Here is a 13,582-nt window from a genome sequence, read left to right as displayed (position 1 = left end):
ACATTTTCATAGCTTGGTTCAAGGACCTTCACAGCTAGGTTCAAGGACCCTGCAACATGCTAAGACTGGCCACCAAGCCAAATGGGAATGATCCCATGCCTGTGGGTCTGAGTCTATGCACAGACTCTATCGCCAATTGTCTTAATCACTCAGCTCTCAAGTAAGTTCCCTTCGCCTTTAAAGAGGACATGATTTCACATGCAGTTGATTTCAATATCAGTCTAAATGTTTGTATAGTTCAGTTGCAGCTCACACCTTACACAGGATACCATTAGCCTTTGTAGTTTTGAACAAAAATATTACCTGAGAAGAAATGAATGTTCACCGACCTTGGTGGTCGGTTCTTTGCTTCTCTTTACTCTGTCCTGTTTCTTTAGGTGCAATGCTTTTCCTAATCATAAAAGCTCTCCAACCAGGAATAATTACACTGGTGAGTTACCCAAATCTTTTAATAACCAAATTAACTTCTACTTTTCCCAAATTGCTAATTCCTTTTCTTCCTCTTCTTCTTTTTTATTTTATTAATAGAGGAAGAATACCAAGTAAAGGAAGAGAAAAAGGAAAGAAAAAAGTCTAAAAAGAAGAAAAATTGCTCAGAGGAAGAACACAGAATTGAAGCTATTTAAGTTAAAAGCAGCTGCTTATGATCCACCAACCACTATGAAGACAGAAGATGCACGCCATAGGAGCTACACATCTGCCATAAATTTAAGAAGAAGATGATCAAGAAAGTTTAAAAAGGCACTTTTAGGTCAGACGTGATGGAATAACTATTAATTAACTGAAAACTGGGAAGTGGACTTAGTAACATTTTTGAGAACCAGCTCTGTTCAACATATATTTATTACAGTTACTAAGAACAATACATTATCCTACGTGCAACAGATTATACAAAGGAATATTGTAAAAAAGTGGTAACGAGAATAAGAAGGATGAGCTAGAAGAGTTCAAACCACCTGTGTCATAATTTGTTAAAAGAAAAAAACAAACAGTAACTGTTAGTCACTTTTTAGGTGTCAGACACCTGGAATGTATAGACTTCTATCACATGATGGTTTAAAAACACACACACAAAAGAAAAACTACCCCTAATTGTATTATTGCTTCTGTATCTGAATTAAACATGAAAGAATAGAACACTATAGATTTTTTTGCAGCCTTAAGGCAGAAATTTGAAGTATTTACCTTAAATGGAAATATTGTCATTACTTCAGTGAATTTTGAAACACAACTGTCTAAGTACTCTGAAGCAACATGGTTTACAACGGCATGTATCTTTGTAAACCTCTGGTCCAAGTACTGTGTAAATCCATAATGTGTAAGCATCCAGGAAAATGTGTCATTCTGCGACCTTATTTTTCCTAGAAGATAATTTTTTCTATTTTTATCTTGCACGTAGCTACTAAACCATCATATTCAATGCTAATAGCATTATAAAGATGAGAAGGAAACTATGATATTGCCAAAGATATCTAACTTGCATTTGGTAGGAAACATAGCTTAGTTCTGGATTGCTGCTAGCTACTGTTGCAGTACATGTGAGAGGTCAAATTCTACATTTGTACCTGCCCTATATATTCACTCTCAAGTGGAATTTAATAAAGAGGATACCCCACTATACATAGATAGGCATATAACTATCAACATATTGGTTAGCAAAGTTAACAAAATACTCACCCAGGTCACAGATGAGAAGACTGAAAACTTTAAAGGGCTCCCAAATTTAGAGGGGACAGAGCATGAGCTTTGAAGAAATATGATTATGGGCTTGCATCTGTGCTCCAATATTTCTTTATTTTTCTTTATGTGACCTTGGGCAAAGTAATTATTTTCTCTAAACTTCCATGTTTCTCCATAAAATAAGAATAAATAAGACTTTCTTTGCTGGGTTAATGAATGGATAAAATATAGTGTATGTAAAACATGTAATTCAGTGCCTAAGATAATTGCTCAATAAGGCTAGTTGTCATTAATAGAAAGCATCAAGATTCCCTCAAACTTTTACGTTTCCTTGATATTCAGAAAAACAGAAAAACCGAGTTTTAAAAGCTCAAATACTGCCCATTCACCCTCTTAACCCTTCTTATATAATACTGTATTGGCTGGACATGAGAAGTCCTTATCAATTAATATAGCCATGCCAGTTGATTAAGAGTATACTTGAAATAAAATCTCCCTAACATGTTTATAGAATAATTGTCAAGCCCCCAGGCTATTTTTTGTTACCTAGAGCATGCCTGCTATACAAAATTAAATTAAGGTCCTTTGGGAAAAACTGTACCCATCACTACCTTCATTGTAAAACTTTAATATGGGTCTAAGTGCATATTTACCTTCTGGAACTTGTTATAAATAAATAGATTCCCTATGTTCTTTCCCTAATAAGAATGTTAGAAATAGACATTTTTTTTTTGGATTCCAACAGTTAACCAAAAATTCTCTTGATTTAACAGCAACTTCCCAACAGTCACATATTAAACAAATATTGCTTCTCTCTACAGCTTTTCCTTGTTCATTTCCAAGAGAATTAGCTGTTATTATTCAAACAGGTTTTCCATTTTGTGACATATTTTAAAGTCAGTGAGAGGAATTAAGGATTGGAGAAATATGATGGATTAGAATTTTATTTCAAATGCCTATTCCTGAAACAGGCAGAGCCCATGCTGGATTGACTGGGTTGCTCTCACATCCATCAGAGAATTAGAGGCAAACAAAGAAAAATGTTTGCTCAGATAAGAAAGATTCCATCAAGGGAAATAAGAAGAAAGGAGAGAAAAGAAAGAGAGACTTCAAAAGAGGATAGTGTCCCCAATAAGTAAATATTTTATTTTCCTTTACAATAGGCCAGAAAACAATCTACTGTTTGTTATTTTTCCAACTATCGGTATTTTAACTGACCAAAGACCGAAGTACTTATTTCTCTTTGGTCTGACTTGGAAAGACCAAGGACAGGAATTCTGAGTTACTCTATTCCTAAGAAAACCTTTGTCATTCAGTCACTCGTGACAGTAATGACACAGATGGGTTCAAACTGATGATACCTCTTATTTTATCCACCCAAATAAAATGATCATTGTCTAGTGATTTGAAAATATAACTTATCTAAGCATAAAACCAACAATTCATTATTCGTGCTACCTGGAAACAGAGAAAGAATACCTAAACTTTACAAGTAATACAAAAGCCAACTTTCCTTAGTGGTTTCAAGCTTCCCTCAAATTTAATCTACTATGTGAAGAGTTAACCAGGATATAGACCACCTAGCTTAAGTTTTAACATTTTTTACAGCCCTAATAAGTCCCTCTGGAAAAGACATAAAAGTATAAGGAAAGATTAGCAGGCTTGCAGAAAACAAAACATAAAAAGGAAACTGTAGAAAGACAAGTGGGCTGTGTTTTTTCCAAACTTAGAATAAGATTAATCCTGTCCTAAGTAGCCCAGAAGTGACTCTACAGTGCCCAATTGTGTGCCCAGGCTAGAGACAACAAGTGATGCTTGGCCATTAATCTTCGAGCCGCTGAGTTTTTCCCAGAAATCACATTTTCCTTGGGAGAATAAAAATGTCTTCAGTGCTCATTCCATTAACTTTCTATCCATTGGGCAAAGTTTACAAAGACTACTAACTGTAGTTTATTTAAAACTACTGTTGACATCAATTAAGTCGTGGGAACATAAAGTCATAGGTGTGATAGGGAATTAGAAAGCCAACACAGGAGGCAGCAGTATGTGCTTCCAATTGGCCTCAGCAGACAAGGCAAGGTAGATTTAGAAGGGCCACAGACCAAAGACGCTAAGTGGAGATGAGGGGGCTGGTTCTGCATGTACCACTGCCTACCTTCTTCAGAGGCACATCTTTCAGGTTCCAAAGGGATTAGCTGACATCTAACCATACAAGATGATTTCCTAGATCCTATCATAGAAACCCTGCAGGTTGCATTATTGGAAATGGTACAGCCTTTCTCAACTGAGATTTGTGAGAGAATTAGCCTTTCAGAGAATCATATGAGTGCCAATTTCTCAATTTCCTCCAAAAATGGTGTATAGATTGCAGCATTCTAATTGCATAGGAGAAAGGTTAACTCATCATATCTATGGAAACCTAGGGACAGTTGTTATGGAACAATAGCCATGCAAGCCAAATCCAGCAGCCCACTTGTAAATACAGTTTTATTAGGACACAGCCATGCTCACTCAATTATTGTATTGTCTATGGCTGCTTTCAAACCACGGTGGCAGAGCTGAGTATTTGTGCCAGAGACCAGATAGCCTGCAAAGCCAAAAACTACCTGGTCCTTTACAGAAAAAGTTTGTCAATCTCTGCCTTCAGGCATTAAAGTTTAATTCTGTCACAGAAAGCCAGTTGAGAAAAGATGCTAGCATATGACTAAAGCAAAAATCCAACAAATAAGCTGTCAGTCCATCAAAGTCTATCTCAAATTTATGGAGAGAAAATGAACATTAAAGGAAATTTCTAGGGAGTGAATGTAGTAAGTGGTTAAGTGCCTGCTTCCTATGTATGAGGACCCAGCTTCAATCCCCGTACTTAGTAAAAGCAAAACAAATAAATGAGAAAACCAACTCTCATTGGGGAGCAGATATAGCTCACATGGTTGAGCGCCTGCTTCCCAGGTACAAGGTCCTGGGTTCAATCCCCAGTACCTCCTAAAAAAAAAAAAGGAAACATCTAGATCTATGGAAAAGCTTTGTCACCCTGAATTGAGGTGGTGATGCTAAATAAAAAATTTAAAAACCTTTGTCCATTTCTTCTATAACTATTTGCATGAAGTTTATGTTGGTAAATATTTCCAGTAATTCATTTCCTATGACTTTTTCATTTAATTATCACCTTCCTCAGTTTATTTTTTTTCTGTCTGATGTGTTATGTCATACTTGTCTTACTCTAGTCATTTTACCTTCTTAGGAAACGGATTACAAAATATTATTTCTCCATGTCTTTAGGAATTATTCAGCTTTTGGGACTAGGACAATCTCCTTACAAAAGGAGACAAAAGTCATGGAAATAGCATATATGACACATCATATTGTTGAGGGCATGGAGAAATAGGCTCTCTGACACCTGACTGATAAGATATATGTGACACAATCTGTATGGAAGGCAATTTTACCATGTATAATAAAATAACAAAGGCACATCTGTCTTAGTTTGCCAAAGGTCTGCTGATGCAAAGAACCAGAAATGGGTAGGCTTTCATAATAGGACATTTATTAGGGGTAAACCTTACAGTTCTGAGGCCATGAAATGTCCTCCAGAATCCACTGTCTCCAGGAGCTCAGCTGTAGGCAACCTGGCACAGGGCGTGTCACTTATGGGACCTCCTCTCTCAGTCTCAGCAGCTCCGCTTTCTTCCTGTTCAGCTGCAAGCCAGCAGGCATGGCTCTTCTTTTCAGCCATGAGTTGCTCCATGGGCCCAATCTCTCAAGTGCCTCTTTCCTCTCCTCTGTGCTCTGCTGGTTTCAGATGCTGGAAACTCTCTCAGCCCTCGGGGCTTCTCTGTTTTCCTGCAGTCTTTTATCTCACATGGCAGGATCAATACGACAGACTTCCCTTGTCCTTTGTGTGTCTCTCCCTGTGTCTCCGTTTGTATCAGCTCCTGTAAGAAGGCTGAGACTCAACCTGAGTCCCGCCTCACTTATGTAGCCCAATCAAAAGGGGCTTACATCCCATGAAAGGACTGGTTAAAAAACATACTCATTCTCTTTTTGGGATTCATAAAAGAATTTCAAACTGTCAAAGACATACCATTTTTACCCAATAATTCTACGTCCAGGAAATTTATCCCAGAGACATACAGTACTCAAATATTTGGAAAATGATGTATGTAAAAGGTTATTCTGTGCAGTAGTGTTTTTATACGAAAAAATCGCAAACAACCTAAATGTCCCTCATTTGGGGACTAGTTAAATAGTTTAAAGTACCTCTGTACTTTAAGCATGCATAACTTCCATATACCACTGGAATACTCTCCAACCTTTAAAAAAAAAGAGAGAGATTTATGTACTAATATGGCAACTCATTAATTTATTCAACAAAACCTTATTGAGCGCCTACTATATGCCAGGCATTGTTCTTGGCAAAGAGGACACAGCACTGAAAAAACAAAGTGCCTCGTGTCAGTCACTTGAGAGACTGACAATAAACAAATAAGGATATATATATATATTTCTTATGCATATCTGTCAAATGGGTAAAACCATACAAGTTTAGGGGAATAAGGAGTAGCTCTGGGATGCTGCTATTTTATTTAGGGTTGCTAGGGAATTTCTCTGTGGTAAGGTGGCATTTGAGTAAAGACCTGAAAGGAGGGAACTAGTCATGCAGCTCTCTGAGGGAAAGAACCATCTGAGGGTAGAGAATAAGTGGTATAAAGCCCAAGAAAAGGCCTGGCCAATGCGGCAGCAGTGCAGATGATGAGGGGCAACAGGTGTGAGACGAGCCTGGGCGTGGGCACTGTGGACCACAGAAAGGAAAGGGTTTTCACTCTGAGGGGAGCAATGGGAAGCCATCAGATGGCCCAGAACAGATAAGTGGCATGATCTGACTCTTCATATTTGAGCATATTACTCTGGTTGATCTCTTGTTGCTAGCCAAAGGTTATTGCTCTAATAGAATCAAAAGATGCCACTGGCTCAAACTAGAATGGTAGTAAAGGAGGAGGGAGATACATTTGGATTCTAAACATACTTTAAATGAGATAAAAAATTATTGCTGAATTAAGCAATGAGAGCAATTTTGTGTTCTCATTTTTGCTAAAAAAAGTAGATGCGAATGATAGAGATACATCATTCTTTATAAATACATAGAACCTCTGGAAAAATAAACAAATTTATTACTTGTTTCTGATAAGCAGGACCAAGAGCCTGAGGAACAAGGCTTTAAAATAACTAGACTTTGGATAGTCTAGGGATGTAAATGTAAACTCTAGGAGCTATGACAGTGATTTCAGTGGTGGATGAAAATCGAAGTTAATAGTCTAAACATAAGAATGCTATTCTTTTACAAATGTTAAGAGGAGAATTACAACTAACGTAATTTATGGATGAACGTTAACAGTAATATTGTAATATTTTGCAGCAATGCCAAAGAAGATATATCAATTATAAGGAAAAACAATGGGGGGTATAAGACGATACGGGGTTTTCCCTTTTGGAGTAATGGCAATGTTCTAAAATTGACTGAAGTAATGACAGCACAATTCTGTGATGAAAATATGAGCCACTGAGTCTATACAGTGAATGGATTGTATAATGCATGAAACTGCATAAAACAGGGAATCCTGTAGTGGAAAATGTACTGTGGTTAAGAGAAGAAATATGAGAATGTTCTCTCATTAACTGTAACAAATATATAATACTAATACAGGGTATTATTATAGTAATCGGGTGGGTTGGGGGAAAATACTCTAAAAGTGCATATAATATGGGCTGGAGATAGCAGTATATTTTGACAATGCTCTTTCAGAGTTTGTGACAGAAGTTTCACAACAAAGCAAGGTGTTAGGGGTGAGGTGTATATGGGAGCCCTGTGTGATGATATGCATATTGGTTTTGTAAGTTCACAACTTTTACTATACACTTACTCTTATGTATGTTCATGTATGATTGATATACTTCAATAAAAATTCTTCCATGAAAAAATGACTAGCCTTCTGTATCTTTTGAATTTTCATAAATGATTAAAAATTAGTATAAGTTAAAATTTTTAAAATTTAAGAAAGAGAAATATGCCTTATGATGTATATGGACTAAATATTTATTAGCATTATAAAAACAACTAAAGGAAAAAAGCATAGAAAAATCATTGAATCAACTCCCCAAAGTATCTCTTGGTAGTTCTCCCTTCAAGTTCATACTCCTCTACTAATGTAAAATGAAATCTGATCTGAATTAGCAAATATAAGCTTTCACCCCTTTAGTATTTGCACTTGCTTGCTCTCGTAATTCTCTGAGGTTCTGTCAGTTCTAAATCTATTTTTACATAATATATCTTTTCTTTTAACTGCCTACAATTGCCACCAAACATTCAGTAACTCACAAACTTCTTAATGGCACATGAAAAATATAAAGAATACAGCCAAATCTGACAAAGATTAATGAAGAGGTGAAGTTTGGGAAAGCATTATTTCAACAGGAGAGCCATTTGGGGTCCCTGGTAGAGCTACAGGTGCCCCCGTGTGAGAGAAAGAGGTTGCTGTGAGTCCCCCCGGGCCGCAAGAGCCAGGCAGCCCCGGCTGGGAGAGGAGAGCATGACCTCAAGACTGAAAATCAAGAACCAGATAATACTATCAAGGAAAATATAACATCTCCTAATATCATAACCAGAAAAATTAACCATCTCCCAGAAGTAGAAAAGAATCTATTTGAACACGAATCAACATACACTGGACGTAATGCTGCTCTCTGTAGACTAAGAGCAAACAGTCTTTCTCAAAGTGTCTTAAAGGTCCTTGCTCTACAGCTGATCCCATTTTTGACAGCACGTGTATCTTACGCAGATTTTTTAAGTTTACCTTTGAGTCCAGGTACTTTGAATTGTGAGACCTGTACTGTAACACGGGGTGGCTTGATTGGTCTTGTTTTTGGCTGTCTGTATCCCTTTTCTTGGCTATTCCTGTGAATGGTGTCCTAGCAGCCAGATATGTCTCTGTCATGCTACCAGAGAAAGGAAACATCTTAATTTACTGGATTAGAATCTCTAAGACTGTCTTTAGAAAGATGTTATTTCCTATTTTGCTCCAGACTGTTTGCAACATACCTTGCATCTAGATGATATAAGCTTCTCATAAAAGCCCTTCAGTTACCTGAACCTGGCCTAGAAATTCACTGATAAGAAAAAAAAAAGCAAAGGTACATACAAAAATAAAATGGTAAAATAAAAAAATTTAAAAATATAAAAAGAGTATGATAAATGGTGAGCAGTGGGAAAGGGATATCTATCTATCCTTCGTTTGCAGACAGAATTACAGTAAAATATGCTATGCTGTGGTAGCAAACAATACAAAAAGAAACAAACAAAAAAATCTCAACAGCATAAAACAGTATTTTATTGCTCATGGAATAGTTGAATGTGATAGGCATTTTGGTTTAGGGGGAGGAGGGTAGGTGAGTTGGTCAGGTCCCAGTGGGTACTTGTTACAAAGAAGGCTCCTTCCATCTGTGAATGCCACCTGAACACAGATCATTAGCAAAAACAAAGGAAGAGGGTTATGGGTAAGAGACTTTTATGGACCAGATCTGAAAACACATTAATCACTTCCACCCATATTCCATTGGCCAGAACTGATGATGTGGCCCTAACCAGCTTCAAAGGAACTGGAAAATACATCTTCCAAAGGGCTCAAGTGGAAAATGAAATGGTTTATTGAATACATACCATAGTCTCTGTCCCACTGAGAAATCAAGAAAACACACAGCTTAATATAAACATATTTCAATAATTTTTCACTCAATACTGCCAAGTCCAAAGTGATTTCCCATAGCCGATTACTATTTTCAGAATACCCACATGAGCTGGCTGGAATTCTACACAGGCAAGTCATTTTAACTTAGGTCTTTCTCTCAGAAGTAATTTTTCTGAAGAAACATTCTTCTGAGCTTATGTAAGGGGATTCTCAAAACCTCTCCAATTCCTGGGCCTACCTTCGTACCTTTACAGTAGTCATATAAGCTCAAGAAATAAAGAAGCTAAGCAAATATAAGTGGTGTTAAAATTTAGTAAAATGTTGACCAACTTAATAAATTATAATTATGTAAAAATAATACTTAATGTTAATACATCATATACAAATTTCCATATACCACTATGAATTGGTAACTTTGTGTATATATGCTTATTTCCGTAATGAAACTGTAAGCTTCTTGCTGGAAAAATGGTATTTTCTTTCTCTCTTTTGTTTCCTGCAATGGTGCTTTGCATGTAATCAACATTCAATTAGGGGTAACTAATTAATACAAAAATATTATTTTTCTATTTCAAAGGACCTCTACTCTTCTAAGTTATGTTTCAATATTTGTTTTGCCATATAAAATGTAATAGTCATATTAACTTGATTCTAATGGTAATGTATTTATTTTACCAACAAATATTTATTGAGCACTTATAGTGTATCAGGTATTGGGCAAAAGAATAGAAACACAACTAGGAGAGAGAGACAGTTGTGGTCCTGTCCTTGTGAAACTTACAGTCTCTAAGGATTATAGATAAGCAGACATTTACAATGTCTGTATGAGTCTGTATGATGCCAAAAATACTGTGTTTGGAAGAACTTGGAAAGTTAAAAAAGGGAAGATAAGAAATGGTTTCCGCAAAAGTTTATATGCTTGAGATAATCAACAACATTCCAACACACAGGGACTGGGTTGAATTCGATCCCAGGCAGTAATCATTACAAGTCCATCTTACTTCTTTTCAAGGGACCTGACACCTTATACTAAGAAATATATTCAGCACTCTCACTTTCTAACAAGATTACAAACTATGCTGACAAAATGAGCACTTTTGTATGCATCTATTGTTTGTGACTTTAACATATGGTTTTTGTTGCGCAGCTTAATTAGACTATTTTATACTTTTTAAAACTTGGAATTAACAAGTTTGATTACCAGAAATTTTATATAGTTGCCCCTTAAGTATGTGACCTACTGCATTCATCAAAGCACTGTCAATTGCTTAAACTCATACAGTAAAAAATTTAAAATTTAATTTCTCAAATTTAAAGTAAAAAAAAAATTATAGACAGACTTCTATGCATGTTTTAAAATGTCATAACTGAATACCTGAGAACCCAAAGGAATGAACTTAATTTCTGAAAGCAGAGAGAAATTATTTTTAATTGATGAAGTGGTAACCATAAAATGAAAAAATGTATTTTCCCTGTTAAACCGTCTTTCCCAATGGCAAATCACAACCTAAAATGGTTTCATTTCAAAAGATAGAGGATTTCTAGCTCATTTAATTCTGCCCAAGAAAATGCTGGCAGGACTCCTAAAGGCAATCTGTGAATAACTGGATGGTTACATCAGAAACACTTGGGAAGCATTTTAAAAAATACAAACTCTAGGGCATCACCTCCTAGCAGCTTTGATTCAGTAGATCTAAAGCAGGATCTGCCAGAGGAGATTCAAGTTACCCCTCGAGGGCAAGGGTCACGGCAAAGCAGGGCTCTGGATGCAGAGGCCTGTAAGGCAACAACTGTGGATTATCTACCAGTCTTTTGAACAAAGAAATCAAGATGACCCCTGCCATTTGTCTTACCGGTCCTCTGACTAGAACCATGGATGTGATTTTCGTTTTCTGAAAGAAATGCCAGGAGCCATGTGTGTGTGCGTGTACTTTTCTTTTTGTTTTGCTTGGGGGGTGGGGTGAGGGGGTGAAAGGAAGGTGGGAGGAGGGTGGATGAAATCATATACATTTCAAAGTAACAAAAAAGGAGACTTTTTAAAAAAAGACTTTTCAACAGCTACTTTTTATTTTTATAATTATTATACTTATTTTTTTAAAGATTTATTTTTTTATTTATTTCTCTCCCCTTCCCCCCAAGTTGTCCTCTCTCTGTGTCCATTCGCTGTGTGTTCTTCTGTGACTGCTTCTATCCTTATCAGTGGCACCAGAAATCTGTGTTTCTTTTTGTTGTGTCATCTTGCTGTGTCAGCACTCCATGTGTGTGGCACCATTCTTGGGCAGGCTGCACTATGTTTCACGCTGGGCGGCTCTTCTTATGGGGCACACTCCTTGTGTGTGGGGCTCCCTTATGCAGGGGACACCCCTGAGTGGCACAACACTCCTTTCGAGCATCAGTGCTGCGCGTGGGCCTACTCATCACAGGTCAAGGAGGCCCGGGGTTTGAACCACAGAGATCCCATGTGGTAGGCAGACGCCCTATCCATTGGGCCAAGTCTGCTTCCCAACAGCTACATTTTAAATTAAAGTTCCAAAAATGATAGGATCTCCTTGGAGTTTTCTAGAAAGAAATGGAACATGCTTCCTGTCTCCCTGCTGGTCAAATCCCTGAAATCAGTTCAGTGCAGGAAACTCAAAACTCATCCTAGAGACACAATACCTAAAATAAATGATAGAGCTTTTAAATTGAGGGTTTTTGATGTTGGAGTATTGATGTTGGAGTTTGGTGCTGAAGTCTTAAGCTGGAGCCCTGGAAAGTAAACTCACAAAGGAAAGAGAAGCCAGCCCCAGGAAAAGAGGAACTCTGAACTCAGGAAAAAGCAAGCCCTGGGATGAAAGGAACCTTGAACTCAGAGAGAAGCAAGAGCTTGGAAGGAGGAACCCAGGAAGCCTGAACCCTCGCAGACATGGGTAGCCATCTTGCTCCAACACATGAAAATAGACTTTGGTGAGGGAAGTAATTTATGTTTTATGGCCTGGTATCTGTAAGCTCCTACCCCAAATAAATACACTTTATAAAAACCAAAAATAAATAAATAAATGATGACTAAAAAGTGATTCAGATTTGCCAGCCACAGCACATGCTTTTTAATCAAGAAAAAATGTTGCTTTTAGGATAAAACACAAAATCACAAATCCTTTGTTGTTGCAGGTTGCTAATTTCTCTAGGGCTTAAATAACTTAACTCTAAAGTGCTTAGAATATGTGAAGAACACATTCCAGTACCCTGTAGATCAAATTAGACAGGCTTCTCAACTTTGAGTTTTCATTAATGCCATGGGCAAAATACCTCATGGTATCATGGCATAAGAAATATAAGAAGAAAAAATTGTATTTTTGATAAAGTATCCCAATTAAATCTTTTGCTCTAAATGCAAAATTTATTTTCCCAGTCTTAATAACAAAGAATTGAAAAGTAACTTTATAAAAAGACTCCAATACTGTTAATTTTCTCAGTATATATGTTCTTAGATAAAAATTGGTTAAGTTTCAATATTTCTTTTTTTTAATTTCCAGATTCCCTAAATGAATTACAGCATTTTGTCCCTTGTGCATTAGAGATTAGAAACTTCATATTTAAAACTGGGCTTTATTCAACATACTAAAGAAAATCATAATTATTCCTATTTTTTAGTATTTCTTGCTTTACTCATCAAATTCATTTCTTAGGTCTTTTCATATACTTTTGGAACTACAAAGAACTTTAGAGATTTAATCCATCTACTTCTTTTTCCTCTGCTAATACCACCCAAGTCCCAGTTACAATGATTTCTCACCAGGATAGCTGATAGAGCCTCCCAACTACACTGACCCTCTTCTATCTAGTCCCACTGTGTAGCCAGAATGATCCATCTAAAAAAATCCATTCAGCACTCAACCCACTCCCAATCACACCATCCACCCCTCCGCCCCAAACACCCCCTCACCATCCCACACACCCTGCAGCAGACACACCTGAGAACTCTCCAACGCCTTTCCACTCTATTTATGACAAAGCGCAAACTCCTTAACCCTGGCGGCAATGCCTTACAACATCTGGTGCCTAAGAGGTGTCTACCCCCGACTCAGGCTGCAGTTACCTGCTCTTGCTTTCATTCCAGTCTCCTCACATTGACCATCTTTATGTCCCCTGCATTCCCCAAGCTGTGGCAACCTTCTGCTTGC

The 13,582-nt window shown here is 37.1% G+C and overlaps 1 pseudogene; it reads left to right on the top strand.

The window, feature by feature from the left end:
* LOC101424386 (transmembrane protein 126A pseudogene) overlaps positions 1 to 8,845 on the top strand; it is a 48,136-nt pseudogene extending 39,291 nt beyond the window's left edge.
* The last annotated feature ends 4,737 nt before the right edge of the window (positions 8,846 to 13,582 follow it).

Source organism: Dasypus novemcinctus, chromosome 1 (genome assembly GCF_030445035.2).
Source record: "Dasypus novemcinctus isolate mDasNov1 chromosome 1, mDasNov1.1.hap2, whole genome shotgun sequence".
NCBI classification, from domain to species: domain Eukaryota; kingdom Metazoa; phylum Chordata; class Mammalia; order Cingulata; family Dasypodidae; genus Dasypus; species Dasypus novemcinctus.
This window is presented reverse-complemented; position numbering and strand designations above follow the sequence as displayed.